Source organism: Lepus europaeus, chromosome 10 (assembly GCF_033115175.1).
Source record: "Lepus europaeus isolate LE1 chromosome 10, mLepTim1.pri, whole genome shotgun sequence".
Lineage (NCBI taxonomy): Eukaryota > Metazoa > Chordata > Mammalia > Lagomorpha > Leporidae > Lepus > Lepus europaeus.
Window position 1 is genome coordinate 47,123,639 of NC_084836.1, and position 14,221 is coordinate 47,137,859.

Here is a 14,221-nt window from a genome sequence, read left to right on the forward strand (position 1 = left end):
TATATATCTTGTTCTGCTTCACTAGAAAGTCCTAATGCAGTTTTCTAAAAACAGATATGTGATTTGTACACATTTTTCCTATGTTACTTTATCTTTTCAATTTCTTTTTAGTGTCCTTTGAAACATAATTTTTAAAATTTTTGATTAAGTTCAACTTGTGAAATCGTTGTTCTCTGTGCTTTTGGTATTGTATCTAGGAAGTCATTGCTTAACTCATGCTCATTCCAATTTACTTCTCTGTTTAAGAGTTTTACAGTTTAGTGCTTGCTTTTAGCCCTAAGACCCACTTAGAATTAATCTTAGTGTAAGGTACGTGCCGTGTTTATATTTTTTGTATGTGCGCATCAAATTGGCAGCAGCATTTGTTGAATCTACTATTACATTGAAAATGTGTTTTATCCCATGGACTCCCAGAATGGTATCCTGAACCACTCTTTGAGAACTTCTGTATAACCCCCAAGTATCACCACACTACAGCAACTGCTTTCATCGAAAACCTTACCTTTCTAATCTTCTTTAGCACATAGTTTTTCAAATCTCATATAAGTAATATATCCATCTTATATTATTTTGAGTCAAGGAAATGTAGACTAATGATCACATGTAATGACAGTTGACAAAAGAATGAATCTGCTAATTTTCTAAATAGAACCTGAAATTTTTCTTAGGATTTCATTTTTTAAACTATAATTATGATCAACTGGCATTTTTTTCCTGTGACAATATTACTTGTAAGAAATCCATTCCCTCTAAATGTTTATGAACCTCTGGTTTTGAAATCTTAGATTTGTGCTAACATTATAGCTTATTACCAATTGCACTAAACCGCTTATAAAATCATAGGCATGAAATATTATTTTCCTTACAGAGTTTCTTACGATCACATGAGCTGAGACATCATTTCAGGCTTATTCAAAAGCAAACAAAAAGGGTTGAGCATTTGGGTTAGCAGTAAAGAAGATGCCACTTGGGACACCATATTCCGTATTAGAATGCATGAATTTAAGACCAGGTTCAATTCCCATTTCCAAATTCCTGCTAATGTACACCCTAGGAAGCATCAGATGTTGGCTCAAGTACTCGAGTCCCTGCCACCCATGTTGGAAACACAAGTTTTTGGCTTTTGAGTTTGGCCTGGCCCAACCCTAGCTTTTCTGGGCATTTGGAGGAAAGAACCAATGAATGGGAAACTAACCTCTCCCTCTCTCTGACTTTCAAATAAATAAGTTTATAGAACTTAAAATAATTAAAGGACATGAATGCCATCACTTTTGAGTGTTTGATAGAGCAAGCATTCAGAGAGGTACTAAAATATGCAACATTTAATTTAAATATTATTTATTCGAACAGCACAGTGACAGAGAGAAGGAAAGATGGAAAGAGAGAGAAAGAGATCTTTCATCCACTGGTTCATTCCCTCAAATGGCCACAACTTCAGAGTCAGGCTGAAGCCATAAGCCAGGAACTGATCTCCCACATGGGTGTCAGGGCCCTAGCAGTTAGGCCATCTGCTGCTGCCTTGAACAGATGCATCAACAGGAATCTGGGTGGGTAGTGTAGTTTCTGGGACTAGAACCAGTACTCTGATATGGAATGTTGGCATCTCGAGTGATGGCTTACCCCACAGTGCCAGCCCCATGATGTGTTGTTTTAATTAAACCCGAGAATAACTTGGGCAGTCAGTAGTTTTCCCTTTTAAGAGAACAAAGGTAAGACTTTAAGCATTCATTCTAAAAAAGCTTTATCTAAAACTATAATATTGACTAGAAAATATGTAACCAGAGATAATCCAAAAATATAAGAGCTTCACTAAGAACTGAGAGAAGATTCATTAATATGTATTTTTTCAAAAAATATAAAATTGTGTTAGATGAGCTAAGCTATGTCATTAATATCAGGGAATGTCTTCTGAGGTAGGGTCTAGGGAAAGTTGGAACTCTTACAAAACTAAATGCTTTAGATTCTCTTACGTTTCCTTTCCTCTCACTGCTGATTACAAAGATATTTGCATGTAAATAGAAATTCTCTTCTGTGTAATCAGCAGGCTGTTCCTCCAGTTTCGTATGCACACTCTCACCATGGTGTTTTTCCTCAGTAATCAATTCAGATATCACAGACACTGGGCTATGACATCACCAAATAATCCAAAATTAGAGATAGTTGAGAAATCAAAAATGGAAAACACTTTGTTATACAAATGTCTCAACAGTCTATAATAATGGACACTCTGAAGTATAGGAAGTTCCCACAGCTTCATGAGACTTAGTCTGCCATTTGATGTGCAATAAGTATATTGATATTGATATGTGAATCTGATTACAAATAAACAACCATTATATTTGACAAACGGCTATTTATTTAAATTTAGCCCCTCTCTTCAGACACCAGATAACAGTATATTCCTGTGGAATTTATTTCTTTGGAAGAAATACATATATATATGGATGTGTGTGTATATATATAAATATATATGTGTGTATATATATTATATATATAATCTATTATCTCACATGAAGAAATATGTAGCTCCATAAAAGCCAGTTATTCCACAAATATGAAATAAGCTCTCAAGTATCGAGGGAAAAATATCTCTCCAGAAACTCAGCTATATACTCAATTCTTGAATATTACACACATTCTCTCAATATTTAAATTACAATATTTTAGAAAAGCCAGAAAGGGACATTAGCATTCAAAGTGAAATGACTGTCAGATGGGAAAAAGATGCTTTAAAAAAAAAAGTAGCTAAATGAAAGATAGCTTCCTTGTGTTTAAGATGCCAAATTCTGAAATTTGAGCAGGTTCAAATACAAAATATTGTCTTGTATTAGCTCCTATCATTTAAAAAGTATAAAAATTTATTTTAATTTTATTGAAATGCAGAGAGACAGAAGCTAGAGATATCTTCCACCTGCTGATTCACTGCCCAAATGCCTGTAATAGCTGGGCGGGGCTACACCAAAACCAGGACCCAAGAACTCAATCCAGGAGGGAGCCAAGCATTTGAGCCAAAACTCACCGGCTTTCAACCAATTTTAAAAGACCAGCTTTGATTGTTTTCCTAAGAGTGTCAAGTGACATATTGACTGCAATATATCATAGGCTCCTTGAATATTAGACACTCGCATCCCCAAAAATGGAACGCTTGACATGTTCCCAAACTTGTTCCTTTCCATAAAGAAACTGCCTACAAGTGCAGTGGCCATCTATGCAAGGACCATTGTAATGGAGGAATACTTGTCTTTCCCTCCCTGCAGTTTATGTGTTCAAACCCTAAACCCCATGCAATGGGGTCTGGAGGTGGGACTTTTGGCAGGGAATTGGGTTTGGCTGAGATCGTGAAGGTAGAGTTTACATGCAGAGATCAGTTTCCTACGATAAGACAGACAGCAGATCTCTCTCTGCCACATGAATCGGCAATGAGAAGGTGGGCAAACTTCTGCAGACCAGAAAGAGGCTCTCAACAAGGCCAGTGCCTATCATCTCAGCCTTCCCAGAATCCAAACTTGAATGACTATTGTTTAAGCCACTTGACCTACGTTTTGTTATAGCTGTCCAAGCAGATTAAGACAGCTAACCTTGATTCTAATTCTACCATTCCCTGATTTATTTATTTATTCACTTATGTATTGGAGATCTGAAACCCAGTTATTTATTTGTTGTTATTAAACCTTATTTTCGGCTGGACTCAGATGTTGAAGCAGACGTGCTCAGAGACAGCCCGTATCTCTTGGCAATCTGTTCCTGCCATTTTCCTTTGGCCTCCTTCATTCTCTTGGCCAAAAGTGCGTTATATTCTGCAGCCTCTTCCTTGTTCTTAGTACGCTGTTTCTTCAGAACAATATGCCTGGCGTTTGTGTTGAGGACACTTGGAATCTTGGGTGCTTTGGTCCTAGGTTTCTTACCTTCTTTGATTAAGGGCTTTCTTACAACATACTGGCGTACATCATCTTCTTTAGATAGATTGAAATGTTTGCGAATTGTGCTCTTTTAGGACCCTGGCTACGAGGCACCATGGTATCAGTCAATCTAGGAATAGCTTTCTCTTCATGTTTTTACAATAATCAAGTTGAGAACACTCAAATCAGCATCGACAATGCAGCCCAGAACAGATCTGTGCTTTCTTTCTCCAGTTCCCCTTACTCAGCTGGAGGCGGACCCTCGCCTTGGCTCAGGACACCTCGCTTCATGGGAAACCCTTGTTTGTCATTCCCACCACTGAGTCAGAGCACATAAGCCTTTCATTCTTCACCCAGAGCTTCAGCAGCAACTTCTGTGGCCCTATGCTTCTCATAAAAAGTCCAAAGCTTGCATTCATCATCCACTTTAATGAGTTTCCGGCAGCCAGACTGGAAGGGGATATTCAGCTTCATTTTGATGCAGCTTGTCACCTCGGAGGCAGCAGGGAAAAGAGTCCACCGTTCATTTCTAACCCATTATAATATGCCATCAGTATGTGAAAAATAAAATCGGTACACATCATGATTCTGTTTCTCTACGTCTCCACTGCCGGTACTTCGGCGTAATCATAAAAGAATCCTGTGTGAGGATTTTCTCAGCTGAACTTTTGGACTAGTTTAGTTTACTTTTTGTTCTTTTAAATTTTATAAAATAAATATGTATTTTATTAATAATTTTTATTACAATAAGTACATTTTTGCACTAGAAAAGAACACATGTAAATAATAGGAAAAAGAGGTTTGCAAATGCATTTGTGAGTAGGCAAATTGTGTTTGCTTATAATGTGTCCTTGCTAAAGAGGAGTGCTTCAGTTTACAAAGAAAACATTTGGAGTAGTATACATGCAACTGAAGGGCGTGGGAGGAAAAGGTTTGTAGGGTTTTTGAGGCAACTTCTTTATAGGTCTTACATTACACTCGTTTATGCTGATTGCTGTGTAATTTACATTGAAAAGGGAAATGATTCATAGTCTTCATTAGTGCTTACATTTTTTTTGGCATCTTAATTGGTGGCAAAACTAAGTATTCTGTGCAGCTGGTTCTTGGTCTTCTAATGGGAGACATTGCTACCAAAAAAGAGATCACTGCATTAGAATCTCACAAAGATGAGGACAAATCTGATTACTTTTGGTTACTACCTTTCTCTCTCTCTCTCTCATACTCTCATCCTTTTTTCTTCTTATTTCCCTCCTCCCTTCTTTCACCTTTTCCTTTTTCTCCTTAAGTATTTTCAGGTACCTCATTATGTGAAAAGTCCTATACCACGCTTGAGGAAGAAGAAGCCAGTAAGAACAGTGCCTATCACCTCATAAATTCCTAGTTTGTAGGGAAATCATAGAGTTAAGAGAATATTCAACATACCAAGAAATAAATAAGTTTATCTCTGGCTATCCAATGTCATGGAAATCTTCAAAGAAAGAGAAAAAATATAACTCAATTTTGACCCGTCAGGAAGGTTATCTCCCTAAGATACATGACAAGATTTCATGAATATTCTTTCCTCTATTATGACTTTTGCTCTCAAATAGCTTATTATCTTGGGAGAGTCTTCAGTATTTCTTTGATGAAAATCAAATTTCAAATTAAATCAAAGAAATGCGTGTTGCAGCAATTTAATTCCACATATATTTTTACATCTACTGTTTTAGGTAATGAGGTGATTAAAAGAACATAAGTGTGTTGCAGTCTAAAACTTTAAGTCTCTACTATAAAAGTGGGTAACCGTAGAAATAGTTCTATTAATTGGTAGACTGATAAACTTTTATTACTAAAATAGTAGCAACAGTAGGAAGCTTAGGAGGAAAAAGACATAAGACATAATTCCAGTTGAAGGATCATAGAATATTTCCACAAATGAGGAAAATTAATCTTCTGTAAATTGGTTGTACTTTAGTAAATGAATATGTAAAAAAAACTTGAGTGGATGTTGAATAAAGGCATTGAAGAATTATTTTATTTAGTTGAAAGGCGGAGTTGAAGGGGGAGAGAGAGATGGAGACAAACATCTTTTAGTAGCCTTAACCAGGATCTTGCTCAGAAATAGAGCAGCCAGGACTTGAGCCAATGTTCATATGGGATGCTGCACTGCAATGCCAGCCCTCAAATATATTCTCTGATACTTGATATTAGGCTGATAATCAAGAGGAAAGAAAGAGGAATCTAGTTTTTTGGAGTCTGGAGCTGACAAAACTGAAGCACATTATTCTTTTTTTAAAAAAAAAAAGTACAAATACAAATTAGGTACAAAGGTGACTAGTTGTGAAGAGAACACAATTGCAAGAAATGACACATTTTGAAAACTTGAAGGGTGTGATTCACAGAAAATAATCATAAACTAAACATTTGTTAAAAATGACAAGAAAGACTAAGATTATTACCATGGGACAAGAATATTGCAAAACGGGAGTGACTGAACACAACTCTGTTAGAACCAACAGCAGAATTAAGGAGAAATTGTTGTAAGACTTGGGGTTTGATTAATGTAATGGGGTCATCTGTGTTTGCTAATTGTTGCTTTTAGAAGTTAGGCTCTTACCCTCTGCAGAGGCTGAGAGAGAAAGGGTGCCTGTGTTTCTTTCAAAGAAATAGTTCCCAGGTCCTTGAGAAAGACATTTCTGGGGGTAGTTTACCTCTAAAAGGAGTAGAGAAAGAATTTACAACTGCAGATTTCCCCTTTTTTTGTAAAGCTTTTATTTAATGAATGCATTTTTATTTAATGAATACAACTTTAGGAATATAGTGGTTCTTTCCCTCATACCCACCCTCCCACTGCAACTCCTGTCCCACCTCCTACTCCCTATCCCATCCAATTTTTCATTATGGTTCATTTTTAGTTTAACTTTATATACAGAAGACTAACTCTATGCTAAGTAAAGATTTGAACAGCTTGCACCCACACACATATACAACATATAAAGTACATTTTGAGAACAAGTTTTGCAGTTAATTCTCACAGTACAAGTCATTAACGACAGAAGTCCTACATGGGGAGTAAGTACACAGTGACTTCTGTTGTTTATTTATTTATTTATTTATTTAGACAGGCAGAGTTAGACAGAGAGAGAGAGACAGAGAGAAAGGTCTTCCTTCTGTTGGTTCACCCCCAAATAGCCGCTATGGCCAGCACGCTGTGCTGATCCAAAGCCAGGAGCCAGGAACTTCCTCCTGGTCTCCCATGCAGGTGCAGGGCCCAAGCACTTGGACCATCCTCCACTTCCCTCCCAGGCCACAGCAGAGAGCTGGACTGGAAGAGGAGCAACCGAGACAGAATCCGGCACCCCAACCAGGACTAGAACCCAGTGTGCTGGCACTGCTGGTGGAGGATTAGCTAATGAGCTGCGGTGCCAGCCATCTTCTGTTGTTTATTTAACAATTACACTCTTATTTATTACATCAGTGATCACCTGAGGCTCTTGCCTGAGCTGCCAAGGCGATGGAAGCCTTTTGTGGCCACAGACTCCATCAGTATTTGGACAAGGCCATTAGCAAAGTGGAAATTCTCTCCTCCCTTCAGAGAAAAGTACATCCTTCTTTGATGGTCCCTTCTTTCCCCCTTGGGTCTCATTCAGAGAGATCATTCATGTAGGATATTTTTTGCCACAGTGTCTTGGATTGCCATTCCTGAAATGCTCTCACAGGCCTTTCAGCCAGACCAGGGAGACTTAAGGGTTGATTCGGAGGTCACAACTGCAGATTTTCTAAAGTAAAGGCTCTAAGAAATTGGAGGTCAAGAGCCTATATTCAGGAAGAAGCCTCTCTAAAGTTTTGTCAAGATGAGGAGAATGTCAAAACATTTTAGTCACCGTATAATCTCAAAATATAGAATGGTAAATTCACAGTATTTACAAACTCTTATATTATCACTGTTTTTTAAAAATTTTTGTTTATTTATTTGAGAGGCAGAGATAGAGAGAGGAAGAGACATAAACAGAGGTCTTCTATCCACTAATTCATTTCCCAAATGGCTGCAACAGGAACAGCTGGGCAGATCTGAAGCCAGGAGACAGGAGCTTCTTCTAGGTATTCTGTGTGAATCAAAGCACTTGAACCATCTTCTACTGCTTTCCCAGGCCATCAGCAGGGAGCTAGATAGAAACTGGTACACATAGGGACACCAGAAGCTTAATCTGCTATGGCACAGCACTGGCCTCATCACTGATTTTTATAATCATTAGCTGATTTACCTTTGAAATATGTCTCATTTGACAGCAATTTTGTGATATCGTTTCTTAAAAGTAATTAAGCTTTTCTGTTAGAAAAATTGGCCAAAACAAATTAATTTTTTAGCTGCTTTTTTTTTAACTTTTATTTAATGAATATAAATTTCCAGTGTACAGCTTATGGATTACAATGGCTTCCCCCTCCCATAATGTCCCTCCCACCCGCAACCCTCCCCTCTCCCGCTCCCTCTCCCCTTCCACTTGCATCAAGATACATTTTCAATTCTCTTTATATACAGAAGATCAATTTAGTATAAAGATTTCAACAGTTTGCACCCACATAGAAACACAAAGTGAAACATACTGTTTGAGTACTAGTTATAGCATTAAATCAAAATGTAAAGCACATTAAGGACAGAGATCCCACATGAGGAGCAAGTGCACAGTGGCTCCTGTTGTTGACCCAACAAATTGACACTCTAGTTTAGGGCGCCAGTAACCATCCTAGGCTGTCGTCATGAGTTGCCAAGGCTATGGAAGCCTTCCAAGTTTGCCGACTCTGATCATATTTAGACAAGGTCATAAAAGACAGAGTGAGGATAGTAACCAATGATCCTAAGAGTGGCATTTACCAGGTTTGAACAATTATACAGCATTAAGTGGGGAAGAGGACCATCAGTACACACAGGTTGGGAGTAGAGCCATTGGTGGTAGAGTAGAGGTTATGATTACAAAGGAATGAGGCCCAAGTACATTAGACAGGGCCTAGAACAAAGGACAGAGTCATTATTAGAGGAGCTAAGAAAGGTGCTGTCTAAGCTACAAGTAATTTTTCTGATTGAGAGGCAAATAGAACCTGATAGAAGGGGCTTGATAATAATCTGGTGGGCTTTAGGCCTTGTAAGTTAAGAGGCCCAGACCTATCTATCTCTTCACATGGGGTACATCCTAAGGGAGGTGTGAACCTCCTAGGGGAAGGCACTCTGTTGACTTTCATTACTTGGCTGGCCTGGGAGGAGAGCTGGCCAGGTAAAGGCAGGGGGCATCTCTAACAAGAAATTTACAGTTCTGCCTGCAATGTTGCTGACCCTACTTGACCATCCCCTCAGCTGCAGTGGTCACTTTGGAAGTTGGGCTGAGTGAAGGGCTTTTCAGCTTAGAGCCAATAAGATCTGTGGCTCTGACCTGGGCATCCTTCGACTCCAGGGCAGGTCCATTTCCAGTGATCCAACTCTTGGCAGAGCTGCCAGGGCTCTTCACAAGCTGACTTCTGCTGAAGCCCAGGCTTACCACTTTGAATGCCACTGCAGTGGACTGGCCTGTTGGGTCTCCTTGAGGGCAGATCACTGTACAGATCAGCCATTAATAGGCCTGCCACCCATTGCTTCTGATGCCTAGCTTTCTTTTCCTCCTGGTTTGTGTTAAAGCAGACCAGGGGATGCAAGTCAAGGGAGTGCCCAAGTCCCATCTCTAATCTTCAGTGACCTGAACTACAAGTCTATAGTCACAGGCATGTTCTGTAGTAGTTTTTCTAAGGTAGACAATGCCCATGAGGAAAATTATATTCTCACTTTAAAACTTTCTTTCCCTTTGGTCTGAAAGGGAGGTTTTTTCTACTTACTGTATACTTCGCTGATGGCGAAGTGAATCTAGCTATGAGATTATTATTTAAGTTCTTATTTTGGCTATGCTATTACAGAAAAATGTTAGCCATCTCTTTTATAAGGTCTGAAGATTAAATTGTGCGTCCTACAGATTCCTTCATAATAGAATTAGTTTCCTACCTTGAAGAGAATAGAGAAATGAAAGAACAAGTTGGGCTTAGAATAGAGAAATGAGGGAGCAAGTCCTAGATTGCTTGCTGACAATAGCAATATTACATGAATACTTAGCAAACAGTTTCAACCATTAGATAACAACTTAAGAAAACATTTACCAGAGGGTCTAATGCCTTCTATAAATTTTAGGAATCATATATTTGGAAACACCTCTTAAATATCTAACATGGTGCAGTTTGTTTAACCAGTAAACTTAAGCACAACCATCTAAAATGTTTTTAGTTTCTTTCTACCAACACGTTTAAAACATATGATACACAGATTCAGGTCACACAAATTAAAATGTATCTTTGATTGATTTTAGCAGCTTAAATTTATGGACAATCTTATCTATAAGCCATTTAAAATAAAACTCTTAATAAAATTTCCCCATGTGGACATACAATATGTACACATATATAACATAGCATAATAGACCAATATATCAATTTGAATAATAGCTTTTAAAATCTTTAACTCTTTTTGTAGATTGCCAATTGATTTGAATTGCTTTTTGTTTTTAGTAACCTCAGTTAACCATACTTTCTCTCAGTTGGTACTGTTAATACATTATTGGCTTCATCTGTTTACAGAGCCATCCCAAAGTACTGAATACAATAAAAGTGGCTGGAAAAAGTCCACAGGAACCTATAGGAGGACAGCTAAACACAGAACCAACAACGCTTTAGTTTTATGAGCAGCACATCATCTATAACTGTGGATGACAAAAGACTTTAAGTCGCCATGTTTAAACTTATAAACTCATCAACCAACAAGAGGCACTTGCTTACTTCACAGTATTTTTGAAAGCACCTGTAGGATTTTACAAGTATTTAACCCTTTAGGCCTCTGGGGCTTTCTCATTAAGATAACTATCATGTCTAGTAACACAAGATCATTAGACTTTTTAATTCTCAAACATTTGTATTAATAGCATTTTCCATTATAGAAACTTAAAGTCTGGTACCACATCACATCTTGACAGTCCTTCTAATATAATCCAAATAGACTGATTAGTTGGTGTCTCTATAAGATGAGAGACATAGGTCCTTCGATTTTTTCAGTTGGGCCCAAACTGGAAAAACCAAAGTCCAGGAATTACTGGAAATTTTAGAGACCAGATTGTTTGAAACTTTGATTTTTTGAATGCCTGTCAAGAATGCCAAAAAGGCTCAAAATCCAAAATATCTGGTTGAAATAAGATTCCTTAAAATCATGACATAACATAGACCAAATCTGATCATTGTTACAAGGTGATTATTCAAATCTTTGAAAATGAGCACATATTTAAATAACCCATAGCTCTTAATAAAAATTCAGCTGTTTTTGAACAATTAGAATTTAACAGACATCAAGAGAACATAATAGATTACTTTAACACATTGATTTAACAGAGCATCAAGAGTTTAATTCTATGTCAAAGAGAAATTGAGCTTCCTGTGATCTTTTGCTGTGAGGTTTCCTTCCTTTACCTTCTTTCATATTGGTGACCATGTTTCTGTGTTTCTGTGTGTAACACATCTTTAAGCATCTTTTGCAGGGCAGGATGAGTGGCAACAAATTCTTTCAGTTTCTGTTTGCTATGAAAAGTCTTCATTTCACCTTCATTCACAAATGAGAGCTTTGCAGGATATAGTATTCTGGGCTGGCAGTTTTTCTCTCTTAGTACCTGGGCTATGTCTCGCCATTCCCTTCTAGCTTATAGGGTTTCTGATGAGAAGTCTGCTGTGAGTCTAATTAGAGATCCTCTGAGAGTAATCTGACATTTCTCTCTTGCACATTTTAGGATCTTTTCTTTATGTTTCACTGTGGTGAGTTTGATTACAACATGTCGTGGTGAGGATCTCTTTTGGTCATGTTTATTAGGGGTTCTATAAGCTTCCTGTACTAAGATGTCTCTGTCCTTCTCCAAACCTGGGAAATTTTCTGCTAGTATCTCACTGAATATGCCTTCTAATCCTTTCTCCCTCTCCATGCCTTCAGGAACTCCTAGAACCCAAATGTTGGGTTTTTTAATAGTATCCTGTAGATTCCCAACAATATTTTTTAGATTTCTAATTTCTTCTTCTTTTCTTTGGTTTGCCTGTTTCCTTTCCTGTTCTCTGTCTTCTAAGTCTGATATTCTCTCTTCTACTTCGCCCATTCTGTTTTTAAGGCTCTCTAATGTGTTTGTCATTTGATCTATTGAATTCTTCATTTCATTATGATTTCTCATCACTATCACAGTTTCTTGTTTCACTAGTTGTTTCATTTCATTTTGATTCCTCCTTAATATTTCATTTTCACGAGAGAGATTTTCTATCTTGTCCACTAAGGATTTCTGTAGTTCAAGAATTTGTTTTTGAGAACTTCTTAATGTTCTTATCAATTTTTTGAGATCTGCTTCTTGCATTTCTTCAATCTCATCAACTTCATAATCTTGAATTGGGGTGTCTTTTTCATTTGGGGGCGTCATAGTGTCTTTCTTGTTCTTGTTAGCTTGGTTTTTGCGTTTGTTGTTTGGCATGTTGGAGATATTTGGTTTCTTCACTGTGGTTTTTTTTCTTGTTACACTATGGCTCTATATTAAGTGGACTGTCTGCTTTCAGTGGAGCCTTAGAGGCTTGAGATGAGTCTGGCCTGAGAGCTCTGTTTGGTTCCTCAGGGTTGAGGGTGTGTCAAAGATGACACTCTCAGGTTAGGTGTGGTAAATCTCTCTTTCTTTTTTTGATTTAAAAGGGAAGTAATTCTGCACAGCTGAATGTAATTGGAGGTAGTTAGCAGGCAAAAGATATACCCACAGGAGCCAGAGATCAGAAGCTCTTTCCCAAGGACCACACAGGGAATCTGTGCTGCCCTCAGTGTGGGCTCCAATTCTCCTGCAGTCTCCCACTGGGTTGCCAAGTTAGATGCTAATCTCCTCTTATTTCACCCCTCCCCCCAGAGTCAGGTTTTTCTGCTAGGCTGAGGGCTGGTGCAGACCTGAGGTCGCCCTGCTTATGACGTATGTCCAAAATGGCGCCTGCTCTGTCTTGCTCGCCTTTGAGAGGTGAGCGGAGAGAGAGAAACTTGTGTCCGTATCGGTCACTTTTTTTATTTTTTTCCTCTCTCTCTTCTAGTTAGCCTGGTGAAATTTTCCCCACGGAGTTTCAAGCCTCGTTCCCTCTAGCCTCCTCTTTCCGCTTGCCCGCTGGTGTCTCGGGCTATTGAGGTTCGGCTCACCTCGTGTTCCAGCGCTGGTGTGTTGAGTCTGCCGCTGGTGTCCCGAACTTGGGCTCCCACACTCTCCATGCAGGTACACTGTGAATCACCAGTTCCGGAAGAGTTTCCTCTGCTGTTTCATCCCCTACTCTTCCTTGTCCCTGCAGTATCTCCACTTATATTAAACTGTCTCTCCCCCAGACTAATAGTGTGCTCCCTGCCTATTCTGCCATCTTGCCGCTCCTTCCAAATTAATATTTTTTAATCTTTTTTTTTTTTTGACAGGCAGAGTGGATAGTGAGAGAGAGACAGAGAAAAAGGTCTTCCTTTTTGCCACTGGTTCACCCTCCAATGGCCGCTGCGGCCAGCGCATCGCACTGATCCGAAGCCAGGAGCCAGGTGCTTTTTCCTGGTCTCCCATGCGGGTGCAGGGCCCAAGCACTTGGGCCATCCTCCACTGCCTTCCCGGGCCATAGCAGAGAGCTGGCCTGGAAGAGGGGCAACCGGGATAGAATCCGGCACCCCAACCGGGACTAGAACCTGGTGTGCTGGCGCCACAAGGCGGAGGATTAGCCTGTTAAGCCACAGCGCCGGCCAAAACAAATTAATATTAATACTTTGAGACAATTTATCTCAGTTTTATCACTCAAAATTAGTAATATCACAGAACCCTTAGGATTATTGTCAAATTAAAGAAACATCAAATTTCTTTCATACATAAGCTATAGAAATTCAGAGAATTTCAAGTTTTTTATGAAATGTTTTATCTTAAATACTCACTGAATTATTGACATTCATCAATCAATTTACAGTAATGTTTTGTGGTACCTGGATTCTGACTTTTATGTTATATTTTATTTGTGCAAGTCTTTAAAGACCAATAAATTTTTAAAAAATCATGATTACAGTAATTGTTCTTAGCAAGACTCATTCATGAACAACTTGAATTACTTGTGACCTGGCAGAGTCCACTCTGGCTTAGGTATAGTGTGTAGCTTCAGCATCAGTTTGTAGAATATTGGTGAAACCTGTAGAAAACTGGACAGATAAGGGATAGGTTCATGATGGAAATACAACACAGTATATTCACAAAGCAAAATCTAAA

At 38.5% G+C, this 14,221-nt stretch overlaps 1 pseudogene; it reads right to left on the reverse strand.

Moving 5' to 3' along the window:
• Positions 1-3,672: 3,672 nt before the first annotated feature.
• LOC133767629 (small ribosomal subunit protein eS6-like) lies at positions 3,673-4,373 on the reverse strand (annotated as a pseudogene).
• Positions 4,374-14,221: the final 9,848 nt, after the last annotated feature.